Source organism: Serinus canaria, chromosome 24 (assembly GCF_022539315.1).
Source record: "Serinus canaria isolate serCan28SL12 chromosome 24, serCan2020, whole genome shotgun sequence".
NCBI classification, from domain to species: Eukaryota; Metazoa; Chordata; class Aves; order Passeriformes; family Fringillidae; genus Serinus; species Serinus canaria.
The window spans coordinates 7,330,376-7,345,880 of NC_066337.1; the positions used below are offsets into that span (position 1 = coordinate 7,330,376).

The following is a 15,505-nucleotide window of genomic DNA, read 5'->3' on the forward strand; positions in this document are numbered from 1 at the left end:
TTGGGAACAACCTTCCAACCTGAGAAAGAACTTCAGCATTTGGGGTGCTCTCTAGACCAGTCTCTCCTGCACTGCTCAGGCTGCAGACTATATGCCAGTGCCTTCCAGCCTGGAAAGGGTTAAATCTTAAAAGCACTTCTTGGGGTTTTGCTACTTCTTTTCATCTCTGTTTTATTTCCTCAAAGACAGAGATCAGCTGTCTGGATCTGGCTTGACCTCACAGCAAAGCCTGTGGCCACATTGCAGCACAGATTGCCTGTCTGCAGAGGGACACACAGATTTGCTGTGCTGGACCCCATTTGGAGGTGAGCATGAATATTTCCTGACAGGGAGAGGATGCTTCAGCAACATGATGCAAATGTGGGTTTGCATTGTGCTGTAAGGGACAAAGGATACCAGACCCCAGGTCAGCATCTCCAGAGACCAGGAGGTCCACTTAGAAGAGAAGGCTCCCAAGGGTAAAGGGCCCTCCTGGGCCCACCCACCTTTTTTCTGCAGGGCCAGTGGTACAATGAGCCACAGGTGGTGCCAGCAGCTCCTGGATTCTTTACCTGGATGCAATATCCCAGCAGTGAAAACTGCAGGTTGGCTTGACCTGGTGGGGGATAGCATGGCAGCCTTATCAGTCCCCAGGACATCCCCAGTACTGAAGGCCCTGTCTGAATGCTGTACCAGCTCCAAAATACTAGAAGTAACCAAATGGTCATTCTTAACTGGAGAGACAAAGATAGCATTGCATGATGTGGAAATCCATTTCCTTTCTTCTACACCTGGGTGCTAAAGCCCCGTTCGTCATTTGTCACCAGAGCTATGGTTTCTCCTTTTTCTGTTAATTAAAACATCCCCTTCTGCTGTGCACACGCTGCTCTCGGAGATGGCTGCATCTCTTTTGCATAACCAGAGGGAGAAGTGGGGGAAATACAGTGAAGCAACACGTTTTCTGGTGTTTCTTTTCTGAGCTCTAGTGCTGCCTCTCGGCATCAGGAGTACACAGGGACTGTCTGACTGCAGTGAGAGCTGCGCCGGTGCCGGGACGCGTCCGCCGTGCCCGCCTGCCGGGGGAGCCCCGGGCGCTGCCGGGGCGGCGGGGCCGCTCGCGCCCGCCAGGCGGCGCCACCGGGCAGGGTCCCCTGGAAGGGTCCAGTCGCCTCCCGTGTGTCCCCGAGTTCCTCTGAGTCTATAGGAATGCAGGCAAACGGCAGGTTGCCAGATAAGGTGGAGATATCTGGAGTATGAGAGGACGCTGAACAGAAATGCAAGTAATAAGTAGCTGCTCAGGTGTGGGGTGGTCTGGACAAGAAGGACCTTTTTCTTGTCTCAAATTCTGTAGAGTCCTCGCAGCATTTGGAGTAGGTGCTCAGCACTTTTGGCCTGAGTACCATCAGACCTGTGTAAATGCAATCAGATCTTGGGAGACAGAGGTACAGATGAAACAGGGCTGGGTGAAAACCTAGGAAACAGAGCTTGAACCCACAGGTAGAGCCTGTGGCCTCACTCAGGTGGTCACCCTTGCTAGAACATGCAAGGGTCATGGGCCTAGCCAGCCAGCTGAGTGTTGATGCAGGTGAATCGGGCTGTGTTAGTCCTTTGTGCCAGGGCATACGCCCTGCTACCCTGAAAAACAGGTCTGAGATGCTGTGGGAGAGGTTTTTCCCCAAGCTAGAGATTTGTGTGGTTGAGGCATTGCATACAAGATGCACATGACTGTTTTAGGAATAGAGATTATATGTGGGAATAATGGGGCTCTCAAGTGGTAATCCAAGCTACCACCAAGTCCTTATCATGCTGGCAGATGGCACAAGGCAGCAGCTCACTAACTTTTCCTGTTATGAGCCAGTTTACAGAGTGGTGATTTCAAGTGACCCCAATATCTAATAGAGACATTGTATAAAATTGGATTTGTGTCAGGCCTGTGACCTTTCTGAAAACTCTCCTGATCTCTGCTCTGCAAGTCGTTGGCACAGACTTGCACATTTGCAGTGACCAGGCTTCCAGGCATCCTATGGAGATAAAAACACTGAGTAAATAAATCAGAGGGAAGGATTGCTCTGTTTCTAGTTCAGCCTTATTGTAAGACCGTAGTAGCAGTGACAACAGAAGCTGTTCGTGCACCTTCCTTGACTATCTCCTTATTCCCTGGTACGGCGCACCAGATTGCTTGCTCTACAGTGTAGCTCTAGGGCTGGCGCCCATGTGCCGTGTTCTGCTCCTGCTGTTTGTGGCTGCACATGCTCGTGCCTGCCTACAGAACATGTGTCTGCCCCGGCACAGCTGCCAACACCCATCCCCGGCACATCCGCGCGATGATTTTCCCGTCCGTGATGAGCACGGTGCGTGCTGGGCACGCCGGGGCCGCCCGGGGGTCCCGCCGTGCCGTGCCGGGCAGGGGCCGGGGTGGCGCAGAGCCCTGGCCGGCGGACGCGGAGCTCCGGGAGCCGCCGGCCTGCTCCAGCAGTAGCGGGATCGCGCTTCGTGGCCGCCTCTGCCTGCGTGGCCGGCCGGGATGCCGTCGCTGGGAGACCCCGCATCCCTGCCGAGACCCCCGGCTGCCCCCGGCCCCCCCGCTCCCTCCCTCCCGGTTTTCGGGCGAGGGCTCTGCGTGCTTTGTGTCGCCGACCGCCGCGGCCGCGGAGCCAGTCCCGCCGCTCCGTGTTTCCAGAGCCGCGCTCGGCGGAAGGCGCCGTATCAGGATAAGAGTCCCCGCCGCCGCCCGCTCCCGCCAGTCCGGCCCCGGGGCGGTGGGCGGCGCTGGCTCCGCCGACGGCTGCGTTTATCGCGCTGGTGGCCTCGCCAAACGATTTAACCTTTCGCGCCCCCTCCGCAGGTGCGCTGCCCGGCCCCGCAGACTGCCCGGTGGGCTCCGGCTCTCCTGGCCTTACCGGTTGGCAGGGGCAGAAGTTCCCTCTCAGTTCCCGCGCCAGTAAACCTCAGCCCTTTCTCGGTTTGCTGCTTGGCACGGCCTACCCTGGACGGTAGCAGTGTCCCAAAATGAGGGACAGCCAGAACAGTCCAAATACCTCCAGGGCAGGTAGCAAAGGCCATCTGAGGCTAGGCAGCTGTGGTAGGAGTGAAGCTCATACCCCATGCCAGGATTCCAGCAACATCAGGACTATGTGGACCTGAGATAATTTCCCTAGGGCTGCAGTGAGCATCTGAGGTATTGGGAGGATAAGGCTGGCATTCAGAGTGTTTAGGAGTAACAAGAAGAGGAGAAGACTTGAAGAGCTGCATCCTGCCTGCACACATACAGGCATCAGGAATGCATCAGGCATCCAAGCAATAACAAGGCATCCAGGATGCTGAGTCTTGGTGTCATTGTGATCCTGGAAACATGTCAGGAGTTTGTCTTTCTGTCAGCCATGCTGAAGCTGCAGCAGCAGCAACAGCATATTTTCATTTGGAAAGAGGATGTCTCAGTTTGATTAAATTCTCCCTCAGTACCTCAGCACAGGCTGTGTTTTGCCTTTAGGACTGCAGCAAAGGAAAATCCCAGCGTATGGAGGGGGCCAGTGCCCAGCTCTAGCATGACGAGTCTAGCAGGAGACTCTGGCTGGCTGCATTGCTTCATGTGTTGTCTTTGAGCTTCCATGTTTCTTTTGACTGCAGTGGGTGAACAGTCTTGGTCTGCTGGGGACGTGATAGTTAATAAAGAAAGGTGATCCTGTTTAAAAGGAGAAACCAAACTGGGCACTTCTGATGCTGTCCAAGTCCATCTAGACAATGGCACATGCTGCCTAGGCAGCTGCAGAGGTGGCCAAGGTAGTGCAGGCTCCTTGCAGTTGCCTGCTGCTGGTGGCTGCCCTGCTCAAACTCCACTGAGCATGAAATGAAGGAGCCCATTCTTCCCCAGCTGACTGCAGGGTTGGGTGCAGACCTGGGGCCTCTCCTAAGCTCCTAGCTGTTTTTCCCTTTTCCCCTAGCAATGGCTTTGTAGTACCACCAAAACAGAAGTGGGATTGAGACCTTGCAGTGCAGTCCAAGGGAGATCAGGCACATCAGGGACTTGTGAGACTATGGGACAGAATCTGTGCTAGTGTCTGAGCAGAAGAAAAGGACACTTTGGCCAGGAGTCTGCATGGGCATGGGCAGGACAGAGAGCAGCCTGGGAAGAGATGAAAAGATGTTTTTAGGCCTGTGTCTACCTCAGCAGTAGCAACATAGGCTCTTCCATCTTCTTTCTGGACTATTGCCTTTCTGTGGGAGAATACAGGATGAATCTGTGCTAGGTCTGTGGGTTTAATGATGGACTACCATCAGCTCCCTGCTCCATAGCTACATGGCTCAGCAAAACAGAGAGCTGCTCCCAAAACGGGCATTTCACAGCCCCAGACTCGTTTCCTTCAGCACAATTCATCTGGACTCTTCCATCTCTGGGGCCTCTGCTGGGGATCTGTTGGAGTGATCCACTGGGGAAATACTTTGCAAAGAGGCACCCCCAGCTAAATGTGAATCACATAATTAATTCCAGTACAGTTAATTGGACCTAATTAATCATATTAATAAGTATAATGAGGGCCTTGCCCACGGGGGTCTTGTGAAGGTCTAAGCTTAGGGCTGGTGTTCTGGAGAGCCAGTGGGAATGAACAAGTCCCAGAGCCTTGGACATAGCTTAGGACCAGCTTCCATCTACTCCACATGTCCTTGTTGGCAAAACATAACAGGACAAGGCCAGTCCTTCTGACCCTGTAGCCCTGTATTCTCTGTATCCCATAGAGGTAGGATGTGTCAGGAGCTTCTGGGTGGTCAGTCACAATTCTTCCCAGGGAAGGCTGGAGTCACTGTCACTGATGGCTCCCTCTTGGTCCTTAACTGTTTAGGGAGACTTTTCTGTTTTGTATGTAAGTTTTGCGGTCCAAAGGCAGGAAAAAGAGCAGGTAACAGCCAAGCCTGGGCACCTTGGCAGAGGCTTGCTAAGGTGCTGCTGTACCAGGCAGCTCCTGGAATGAGCTGCTGCTGTGGTGGTGGTGGCTTTGGCAAAGAGAGGCTTTAAGGTGTTCCAAGGAACCTGCTGCACTATCTCCTCTCCTATCTTGTCTCTCCTAGCATGGGCATAATTATAGAGGAGGGAAGGGGAGACTGAGAGTCATCATCAAGTGCAGGGAGGGTAGCTAGCCTGGCAGATGTTAATTAAAGGTAGAGGCTCTGAAACCAGCAGGCTCTGCTGAACCAGCAAGCAGCTGGTCCTCTTTCCCTCCTGGGAAAGGTCCTCTGACCTTTCCCAGTCTTGCTTTGCCACTTTCATGTGTGTAGACTGGGAGATGTGTGAAGGGCTGATGTAAAAAGCCCAGAAGGTTGCAGGGAATGAGCAGGGAAAGGCAGCCAGAGGACCCAGAGAACAGGTGGCTCCATGTGTCCCCTATGCACCACACCTGGCTGGAGGGAAGGAACTGGTGTCTGCCTCTGGCACTGAGCTGTCGTACCAAATAAGGGCACGACAGCTCAGTGCCAGAGGGGGCACTGAGCACTGGGCACCCTTTCTAACCCACTGCGCCCGTGTATGCTGTCTGTAGCAGCATGAACCCAGTGCTGCTACTGGGAAGGATGAAAGTGTGAAAATATGTTACTGCTTTCTGATGAGGCACTTGGGGGTTCACCAAAGAGGCAGCGAGATGTATGGCCTCAGCACTCCCCTGGAGAGGTATATCTTCCTTGGATGGCTAGTGTAGGCAAACGATGCTCGATGTAAAGGGGTTCCCAGTGCCTGCCCACTGGTGCAGACTGCGGCCCCCCAAGGTAAAACCCAGAACATCCGCAACCCGCCCCTTCCGTCTGCTTCGACCTCCGGTGCTTTCCACAGGCTCTTCTGCAAACGGGCGAAGCCACCCTGTGCCAGCTGCCAAAGAGGCGCCTGCAAAGCCTGATGTCGCGTCTTTTCACTTGGGGTTGGGAGCAGCCGGCGCTTCTCCCTCCCTCCCTCCCTCCCTCTTACAGAAGCCGTCGCTCTTCGCTGGGCCTCGCTGCAGCACCGTCTGCCCGTGGGGAACGGGAGGGCTCCGCCGCACGCCCCTCATGTGCCGTGGGGAATGGGGGCGGCCAGGGTTTCGCCGGCAGCCCCTCCCGCCTGCCATGGGGAGCGGAGCCCCGGTGCCGCCGGGGCGGGGCGGGACTGGGCGGGGCACTCGCTGCCCCGCCCCGCCGGGAGCTCTCGCCCCGCCCTGGCAGGGGGCGCTGCCGCGCGCCGCCCCCGGCTCTGGGGGCTGACACCCCCGCCCTCGTCCCCCGTCCCTGTCCCCCACGGCCGCCGTTCCCTCCTCGCCCCGGTTGGGCGCATCGGGTGTGAGCACAGGGGCGAGTCTTGTGTTAATTTTGACCGAGGCCGCTGCCTCCCGTCGGTGGAGGTGTATTGTTTGTCCCCACATCACTTTGAGCTCTGCAACTCTGGGGACGCTGGCAAGTGGTCCCTGCCTCCAGCCGTCTCCTCCCAGCCCCACTCCTGGGCGGCTGGTACGCTTCAGGCAGGAAGGTGACGCGTGCTGGTTAGGATGCTGGTGGCATCGCCCAGGAGCGGGCAAGCTGCCTCCACAGCCTGGTATGCATGTGCACTGTGCGGCTCCCGTCCGTGGAGTCTGCTGCTCAGGGCAGGAGGGTGGTTAATGCCTGGAAAACTTGTTCGTGAAGATAATAACATGCCGCTCTTCTCAAGGGCTGAAGCCAGTCTTTGTGCCTTGTGTGTAAAATTACAAAATATTCTGAGTTGGAAGTGACCCACAAGGATCATCCGATCTGGGAGATGCAGCAAATATGGGATCAGGTGTGGGATCTCCCCGGCACAGTGAGGCTCGAGAGCAGGACTTGCAGGGTGTCGGCCTGAGCAGAACGGGTGTTTCGGATGATAAAGGGCAGAAGGATGCTCAGCAGGAGCAGTCTCCGTGCTGTCGCGGGGAGGACTGGGATGCAATTCTGCAGGTCCCGGCTGTGCTGAGACCCGTGTGCCATCGCGTACATGTCTGTGAGACTCGTGGGTGTGCGACACCGGGACGGCCACTCGCGGGGCGCTGGCCACTCGTCGCGGGAGGCCCGGAATGGGCGGCGGTGCCCATCCCGGTCCCCGGCGGCGGTGCCGGTCGCGGGCGGTGCCGCTGGGCGGCCGGCGGGGCGCCCGCGACCAGGAAGCGGTTAATCGGCGCGCGGGGCTTTTATTTTGACAGGGCAGCGCCTGGCTCCGGCTCGGAGGAAAGTGAATGATCCTGTTTCTCCAAATGATTATTCAGGCTCCGGCGGAGAAAGGAGCACTCGGCCCGCAGCGCCTCGCCCTCGCCACGGCGCCCCCGCCCGCGCCCGGGCCGCCGCGCCCGCCGGCTCCGCTCCCCGCCGCCCGCGCCCGGCCGCCCGCCGCAGCGCGGGGAAGCCGTCCGCGGCCCGGGGCTGGGCGGGCAGCCGGGGCTCGCTGCGGCCGGACGCCCACCCCCACCGGCGGGCGCGGGCTGGAGCCGCCGGCTCGGTCGGCGGAAGGAGCGGCGCGGCGGGGCGGGGGGTGCCGCCGGCAGCGGCCCCGACCCCGCGCCCTGCGGCGGGCGGCCGAGCCATGAGCGCGGCCCGCGTCGCCGGCCCCGCGCCGCTGGCCGGCCCCCAGCAGCCCGCGGAGCCGCGCCGCGCCGCCCCGGCGGGCTCTCCCGGCCTACCCTGAGCCGCTCCGCCGCCGCCGAGGTGAGTGCCCCGGCAGGCCCGGGCAGCCGCCGTCCCATTGTTCCGCCCCGGGGGGGAGCCGGGGCTCCGCGCCGCCCCCGCACCGACCGCTTGCTCCATGCAGCCGTGCCCGCCTCGGGGTGTCATCCGGCCGGCGGGGCGGTCGGGAGCCGCCGTCCGAGCCGGAGACTCCGGGCTAGCCGCCGTACTATCGCTCCTGGGGCCGGCGATAACTTGACGGGGGGACGGCGCCGGTCTCGGCTCGGCCTACCCGCCGGGTCCGGCCGGCTGGGGATGAGCTGTCAGTGCTCCCGCTTGCCTTGGACATTGCCCCTGGTCCGCGCGACCCTGCCCGATTAGCTCTCACGTCTCGGGGACCGCTCTTCCTAGGTCCTTGTCACTCATTGCTGCTGCGGCCACTCATTCCTCGCGGACAAAAGTGCTCGACTGGGGCTTTTCTCTGGTGCGAAGAACTTAATCGAGTTCCGTCTGGTTTTACCGGAGCGGGTCTGGATTTTGCAAGACGTTTTCGGTGCTGTTAAAGTGTGGTATTGTCCACAAGGGTCCCAGGATGAGGGAAGAGACAAGAAAGTTGACTCCATGTATCAGAAGCTTGATTTATTATTTTATGATAGATAATATATTAAAACTATACTAAAAGAATAAAAGAAAGGATTTTATCAGAAGGCTAAGCTAAGAATAGAAAAGGAATTAATAACAAAGGCTTGTCTCTGACCGAGACAGTCTGCACAGGTGATCTGTGATTTGCCCTTAATTGGAAACAACCAGATGAGGCCAATCACAGATTCCCCCTGTTGCATTCCACAGCAGCAGATAAGAATTGTTTACAGTTTGTTCCTGAGGCCTCTCAGCTTCTCAGGAGGGAAAAATCCTAACGAAAGGATTTTTCATAAAACATGTCGGTGACAGTTAAAGCCCCAGGAGGATGGGAACTTGCCACGTTTCAGGTAGGGTTTAAACAAACACTCCTGTTCAGGGCCCATCCTAACTGTCAGGCGAGACCTGTCCCATCTATTTGCTGTGTTCTGCTCGATAAGCTTCCGTTCCCTGTTGAGATAAATCAGGTGTGTGGTCAGCTTGGAGGAAAAATGAGAGTAACACCGCAGGTACATATGTATTTTTCTTGCGCACAGAAAGGAATTAATGTAACAAAACCTCCCCTGCATTGTATTAGGAATGTGTCTTTAGCAGGTGGTAAACTTGTTCCAGCCCCGTTCTTGCTGGAATAGAAATGCGAGAAGGATGCATATCTGAACACATAAGTAATGCTACATGACAGGGCAGGCTGTTGTGTTGTTGTGTGTGGCAGCGTCTGCACGCCTTGGGGGCAGCTCCGTTTGACAGGGTGTCAGGCTGCGGCAGCATACGGTTGTGTCCTGGCTCTGCCAGGCGAAGGGCTGCCAACGGTGTGGCATAGAGGACAGCCATGCACCTTTGGCTGCAGAGTGATGCTCCAGGATCCTTAGTGAGTACTCTTGACCTGCAGGATCTGTTCTGCGAATGTGGCTACCACTCATGACCCTGCCGAAATGCAGTTTCATTCCAGGCATGCAGTAATGACATGCAGCACCTTCTATCCATCAGTCACATACAGGGGTTGTGTGTGTGCCTTGCTTTGCTACTTTGGTGGCAGGAGGGATAAGAACAGTGAGTCACTGAGGAAGTGATTTGCCCAAGGTCTCTTGGCAAGGGTGTGTTGGTGCTGAATCAAGACCTCCTTTGACTCTGGTGCGTGTGATAATGCTGGCTGCCACCACACGTGGGTATGTAATACCCAAGGCTGGAACTAGTGCAGAAATGTCCAGGTCGATGTTGCTGCCTGATTCTCCTTGGTGGAAAGATAAGAGTATCAGTGTGTTGTCTCTACAGCAGGTGTCTGCTCCATTGGGCCTTTTGCCAGAGCATACATAACCTAAGTGAAGAACCTTTTTGTTTGTTTTTTAATATGTGTATTGCCATTTTAGCTGAGCAGGTGGTGGGATTGGTTGTTCCTTACCCCCCTGACCTGCATCCTCATTACCTAGAAAATCCATTTCATGGTGTTTTCTGTGGTGCGGTGTTGTAGGTATTACTGGGTCTCCCTCCCCTAAAAGTCTGTTTCCTCTTTCCAGATCTCCACCACTGTAAAGAAATAAACAGGCAGCAGCTAAAAGGAAAGCCTACTTAGAAACTAGAAACCACAGTTGTTGTTCATTTGAAGAAAGTAAAATAGTTGTTTTGTACTTTTAAGCCCTTTTGCATCTTGCTGTTGGAAGGTGGCTCTCTGGCCACTGTGTGACAGAGGGCACAGACAGCTGCATGAAGCAACTGGGCCATCACAAAACTGGACATAGCAAGCTCACTGGGCTATGCTGCTCCAGGGCAGCTGCCAAGGATGTGCGGGACTTGGACCTTAGTTCCAGGCTAGTTCCAGTGCACTTTAGTTTCACTTTAGACTCCAGCCCATGAGCTGTGGACTTCACTCATACTGGCCTGGAGTTTCTGAGGTCCAAGCTCAACTCAGCCTTTGACTTTTCTCTCAAGTTGTCAGTCCAGTTGGCATCATGTCCTCCATACTTGCTGTTTTGGGGAGGAAAAAAACTTTGCATTTTCTTCTCTCCCCTGCTGTTCACTCCTGCTGAACACTGTGAGTGCTTTCCCTTCTGTCAGTGCTTGCTGTGTGGAGGGATGTAGAAAGGAGGGATAGCTGGAGAGGAGGCTCTTGGTTCCCTCTGTGGGGAGCATCAGCTGGGTCCCAGCCAGTGGCTGTTTCTTACTGCTGTAGAGATGTTGCTCTTTGTTACTCTCCAGTTTGTGTCAGGGTCCCAGAGTAGGTCCTGGGATTGTTTTCTCTCTCTTTTAGACCCATCTCTTGTCAGTACAGTGTCGAGTTCAGAACTGGCATCAGAACAACCTTTGCTTCCTTGTCCTGTCTCAGATGATTGCATCAGGCTTTGCTGCTGCTAGAAGGGAAAGTTCTTAAGAGTCAAAGCACTTTAGGATGTGTTTGTGTTCCTCGGATGTCCAGATGTGCTGCTGTAATGGGTTTTAATCTGCTCAGGTCTAGTAATTTCCTGGATATGGCACAGGCTGGCTTCCAGTGCTTAATTCCTTAGGGCTCCATCCAGTTTTAAATACCCTGCCAGACAGATCTCTCAAGTTGGTCTCTTCTGGGAGAATAAGCCCCATGTGGAAAAGCACAAGTTTGCTGTTCCTGTCTGAGAATGCATCAGCAGTCTGTTCCACCTGTGAGCCTGCTCCTGAGCTTCTGCCACTGCTTCCTCCCAGGGCTGTCTGCTGTCCCCCAACAGCCTTAGCCAGGCAGAAGCCTAGAGCTAGCTCTGAAAATGTAATTTTCCTTGTACTGTTGCTCTTTTTGCTGAGACCCAGGATCATGCCAGTGCCCTGGACTGGGGGTGGGAGAGGGCGCATAGGAGACTTTGAGATGTGTGGATATATAATATAATATAATTACTATAATATTATATAATATGATATGATATATCATATGATTAATAATATAATATAATATAATATATATATAATATAATATAATATAATATATATATAATATAATATAATATAATATAATATAATATAATATAATATAATATAATATAATATAATGCAGGGTAGAGATATCATAGCGATATGATGTACAGATGCAGCAATATTTTGTCAGTGTTATTTAAGCTGTATCAGCAAAGTGCAAGGAGGATTGCCAGCACGACTCTTCTGGAAAATCAGAATCTAATGCAGGTCAGGACTTGGTGTCAGTCAGCTCTCCTTTCCTCCCAGGCAGATTTTAACTGGCAAATGCATTCTCTGGTGATCTCATGTGTGGTCCTGTGATTCCAGAGGGTGGTGGGAGCTGTGGATTCTGACTTTATGTAGTTGATCTCCATGAGATTTAGTTACCCTATGAGGTTTCTCATAGTGCTTAAGCTGTGGAAAAATTCACCTGTCTTGGAGCAAGGGGCCTAGGAAGTGTTGTGAGTGCTTTGCTTCTCAGTTGTACATCTTCAGCAGCTCTGTGCAGTGCAGATTGTGAGGATGGCAAAGTGATATTCCTCAATTGTTCTTGACTTCTGTTTTGAAGTTGTGTGCTGATTTCCAATGGGCCAGTCTTTGCTGCTTTGGTTTGGCTTCCTTTCTTCACCACCTCTGGCAGCCCTGAGAGGAAGGTACCCAGGAGCTGTTACTGGAGATTGGTGGGCATAGTTTCTGTTGCTGTATTTTGCACTTCATCAGCCTCTCCTGAGGAGGCAGCACCAGCCAAATCACATGGCATGGAGGAGAGGCACCTTTCCTTCTTCTGTGGTGCCTGTTGCAGGTCATTTGCTTAGCGCTGGACCCTTTCCTGGGAATAGGGAACTGTTTTTGTTTTCTTCCTACCTGAACTTCTATGAAACTCAAAGGTGGATAGGGTGATGGATTTGTTCTAATTGGGACCAGTTCGGGATGGCATTTGCAGTTGCCACAGGGTTATACTCAGCAGGAGCTACTGTAGGGGAAGTAGTTAGTGTCACTGGTACTTGCTTCTGGTTTAAGAGAAAGCCACACTGTGGAGAGACAGCTTGTCAGGAGTCCTGCTCGCTGCCCGCATCCTTGGCCAGCAGATCAGCACTCGTTGGTGCCCAGGACAGCCTGGGCCATGGCATGGCAGGAAGATGGAGCATGGGTTGTCTTGGCATGGCTATATGAAGCTTGTACCAAGCCTTGGAAATGGGTGTGCTGCTGTTGGGCATCCTGACTGGCTCCAAGTCCTGCTTGCTTGGGCCCAGACCTGCTGCTGCCCCTCTTCCAGGGCGTGGGGTGGGCCATCTAAGACAATATGACTCTGAATCAACCAGGGTTGCCTTGATGCCCGCTACAACCCTGCGCTGGAGGAACCAGTGTGAGGATAGTGGGCTGCAGTGCCTTGAAGAGGGAAACAAGAACCTGTTCTGCTCTCGCTGAGTGTGTGTCCATGCTGGGCACAGTCAGTGCAATGAAGCCTGCTTCTCACTTGCTCAGCTCTTTATGAAGAGGTGGTCTGGTTCCTTGACAGCTACTGCTGCCTGGGCACTGGTGGCTTCCCTGTATCCTGGTATCCTTGTTGAATTGTCAGATGGGTGCATTTGGCTGTGGTTTCCAGCCCCTTTTCCACTTCCTGTGATGGGAGGGCAGTACCTTCACCTGGCATCATCCTGCTGCATCTTTCTGGGCAGCTCCAGGCAGAGGAACATGCATGCTGTGCCTCGGCATCTTTGGGAGACAGGATTTCTTCAATGCAGGCAGCTTGTCTGGCAGCTTTGGCTGGAGCCACTAGACAAAACGGTGCTTTGATGCTGGGTTTTTCTTCCCCCAAAGAGCTGGAGCTATGTTTGGGTGTTGGGTTTTTCAGCTGTGACTCAGGATGCCTGGAATCCCAGCTGGGGTATAATGGGGAGCCTCTTCTGATGCTGGGGTAGTAGCCTCAAGATGGCTTTAGGACTGTGCAATGCACTGTGCCCAGAGGTGGGGCGTCACCCTGTTTGGTGATGAGCGCTGCTGGAGCCGCGTCCTGGGCCAGAAGCCAGGTTTGTGATCCATGCCAGAGAGGGCGAGACTTGGAAAGCAGAGCAGAGCTCCTCCTGAGTGAGAGATGGACTGAAATACAGAGCAAAACCACAGAGTGTTCCTTGTTCCTGCCTATGCCTACTTGTCTTCTTTCTTCCCAAAGTATGTGGGAGGCCACAGGATGGATCTGCTAGGGAGCAGGAGGGCTGTGCTACTCAGGCACGTCTGCACCATTGTGCCTCTTCAGGGTGCTGGTTGGGTTGGTTTTTTGCAGTTTTATTTTGTTGTGGTATTTTTTTCCCTTTTAACCCTGCCTCTGGTATTGCTGGATCTTCCCGATCCTTGCTGCTTCTGGTTTAACAGCCACCTCCTTGCAAGGTGTGCTGTCCAGAGCAATGCTGTGTTCGGTTGCGCTGCTCTTTCTGTCACAGGTCAGCTGAGCAGCTTACTTTTTCCTTGCTCAGCTCCTAGTCCTGTGGTTGAGAAGAGGAAATGGGCCAGGATATGGGTTGTGTAGAAGATGCACTGTGGCACTGACTGTTTACAGATTCTGTGCTTCTCAAAATGTAAGCACAGGAAATGCCGGGCTCTGCTGGGGTTTGTGTGACCAGCATGGCTCCTGCATGCTGGGTGTCTCGCAGCATCTCACCACAGCACTCTTCTGCCCTGTCACAGAACAGAAGAGGTTTTAAACACTCTGCAGAAGCAAGTGCTTGCTTTTTTTTTTCTTACCTCCAAAATAGTGGCTGGCAGGAAAAGTGAAAGGAAGTGACTTAACCAAAGACAGGAAGGGAATATGTGGCAGAGCTGGGGACAGAAGCCAGGATTCCCAATTCCTGCTCATCACTCCTACTCTCTTGCCTCTCTGGGTCTCAGCCTCCTATTCAACACATAAGCAGGGTTTTTCTATTCTTCTGAGAAGATGGAGGTCAGGCGCTCCTCTCTTGAAGTATCTTCAATGCTCTGTGCGTCTTTGAGTTTTCTAGCAAGATTTGCCCCGCTGAAGTTAGAAAGCTATGGCTCATGTGATTACAGCAGTGTTGCAAACTCTGTCCTTGGCTACCAGCTGGAGCTTCTGTACTCCGAGGAGCGCCGTAGTCCTCTGTTCGCCATGCAAAGAAATGCTGCTGTCCAAAAATGATGTACCTTTGTTTGGAGGGCCATGCCCAACTTTCTCTTAAGGGTTTATATTAGGAGTCCTCTGCTTGCAGTGTATCCCCTGCTGGAGTTTGCTTCGTGAATTGTCTTCTTTGGCTTGCCAGCCAAGGCATGGTACCTGTCTGATCAGTCTGCATTAGTTACCTGTTTTTGCAGGCAGGGACTCTGAAGCATTGCAGTCTTCCTAATAGAAAGTAAAATCTTAATACACTCTTTGGAAGAAAGATCCTGCTAAATAGCTGTGTATCAGTGAATAGCTTTACTCTCCTTCAGATGGACAGGGGCTTCAGCAGTGGGTACAATGATTGTTGCTTTGTTCTGTTGCCATGCTGGGCTTCAGGCCTCTGGAAAGGCTGCAGTTGGGAAAGGATGCTGGCTTATAAAAAGGTGGCTTATAAAAGGCAAGGGTACCAAGAACCCACACTGTAGGATGGGGAGGAACTGGATGGGTGGCTCTGAAGGGTAGTAATTGAGCAGAAGGGCTGTATCTCTGGTCAACTCTTCTCAACATCAAGCTGGCCAAGGCTGTGGAACCCCCTGCAGCACTGCAGCTTTCACCACTTCCTTGGCAGGATTTATTCCAACACTGATCTGCAGCAGAGGATCGGGCCAGACAGGACCTGAACAGAGCAGGTCCAGCCATAGGCAAGCCTCAAGCGTGGCAGTTAGGCTGAGCTGAAAGCTGCCTGTGTCCTGCCTCTGTGCAGCCTTGTTTGAACTTTCCTCTGGCAAGGAGCAAAAAGAATCGGGGAGACCTAGGGCTAGTCCAAGCAAATTTCCTCTGCTCTGTCTGCCCCCAGATGCAACGAGGGGTGGTTAGGGGCGATAGAGCAAAGCAGTTTGGAGGGGCTTTGGTCATGACAGCTTTTGAGCAAATGTTTCTTTCCCTCTAGTGTTCCCTGCCTCTTGGGCAGGGAGGGGGAAGTGAAACTGTGGTTCAGACCGAGTCCTCTGGATGGCAAGAAAATTGCTGAGTAGCTGGTTTCCAGGTTGCCGAGGTTCTAGCCAGGGCCCGGTGTGGCTGCCAGAAGCAACAGGCTTGGAATTTCCTCTGCCTGGTGCCAGCTCCACTTGGGCTGGCCACAGCACCTCTGCTGGGGCTGTAACTCTGCTTGAGCTCTGCAGTTGGGGCGCTCCCAGAGCAGGGGTTACTCTGGAGCTATAGCTGCCCCCCTCATTC

At 53.9% G+C, this 15,505-nt stretch overlaps 1 protein-coding gene across 3 annotated transcripts in view; it reads left to right on the plus strand.

Annotated features, from left to right (window-relative positions):
- The window catches only part of BCL9L (BCL9 like), a 63,466-nt gene that overhangs the window by 7,802 nt on the left and 40,159 nt on the right, over window positions 1–15,505 (plus strand). The window contains exon 1 of one of the 3 annotated variants that reach the window (XM_009097785.4): window positions 6,279–6,529. The exons of 1 other annotated variant lie outside the window; for it this stretch is intronic. The gene's annotated coding sequence lies outside the window, so the exon portion shown is untranslated. Of the gene's footprint in view, window positions 1–6,278; window positions 6,530–7,511; window positions 7,648–15,505 lie in introns of those variants that run through there. One more of the 3 variants, XM_030233746.2, reaches the window with a different exon arrangement.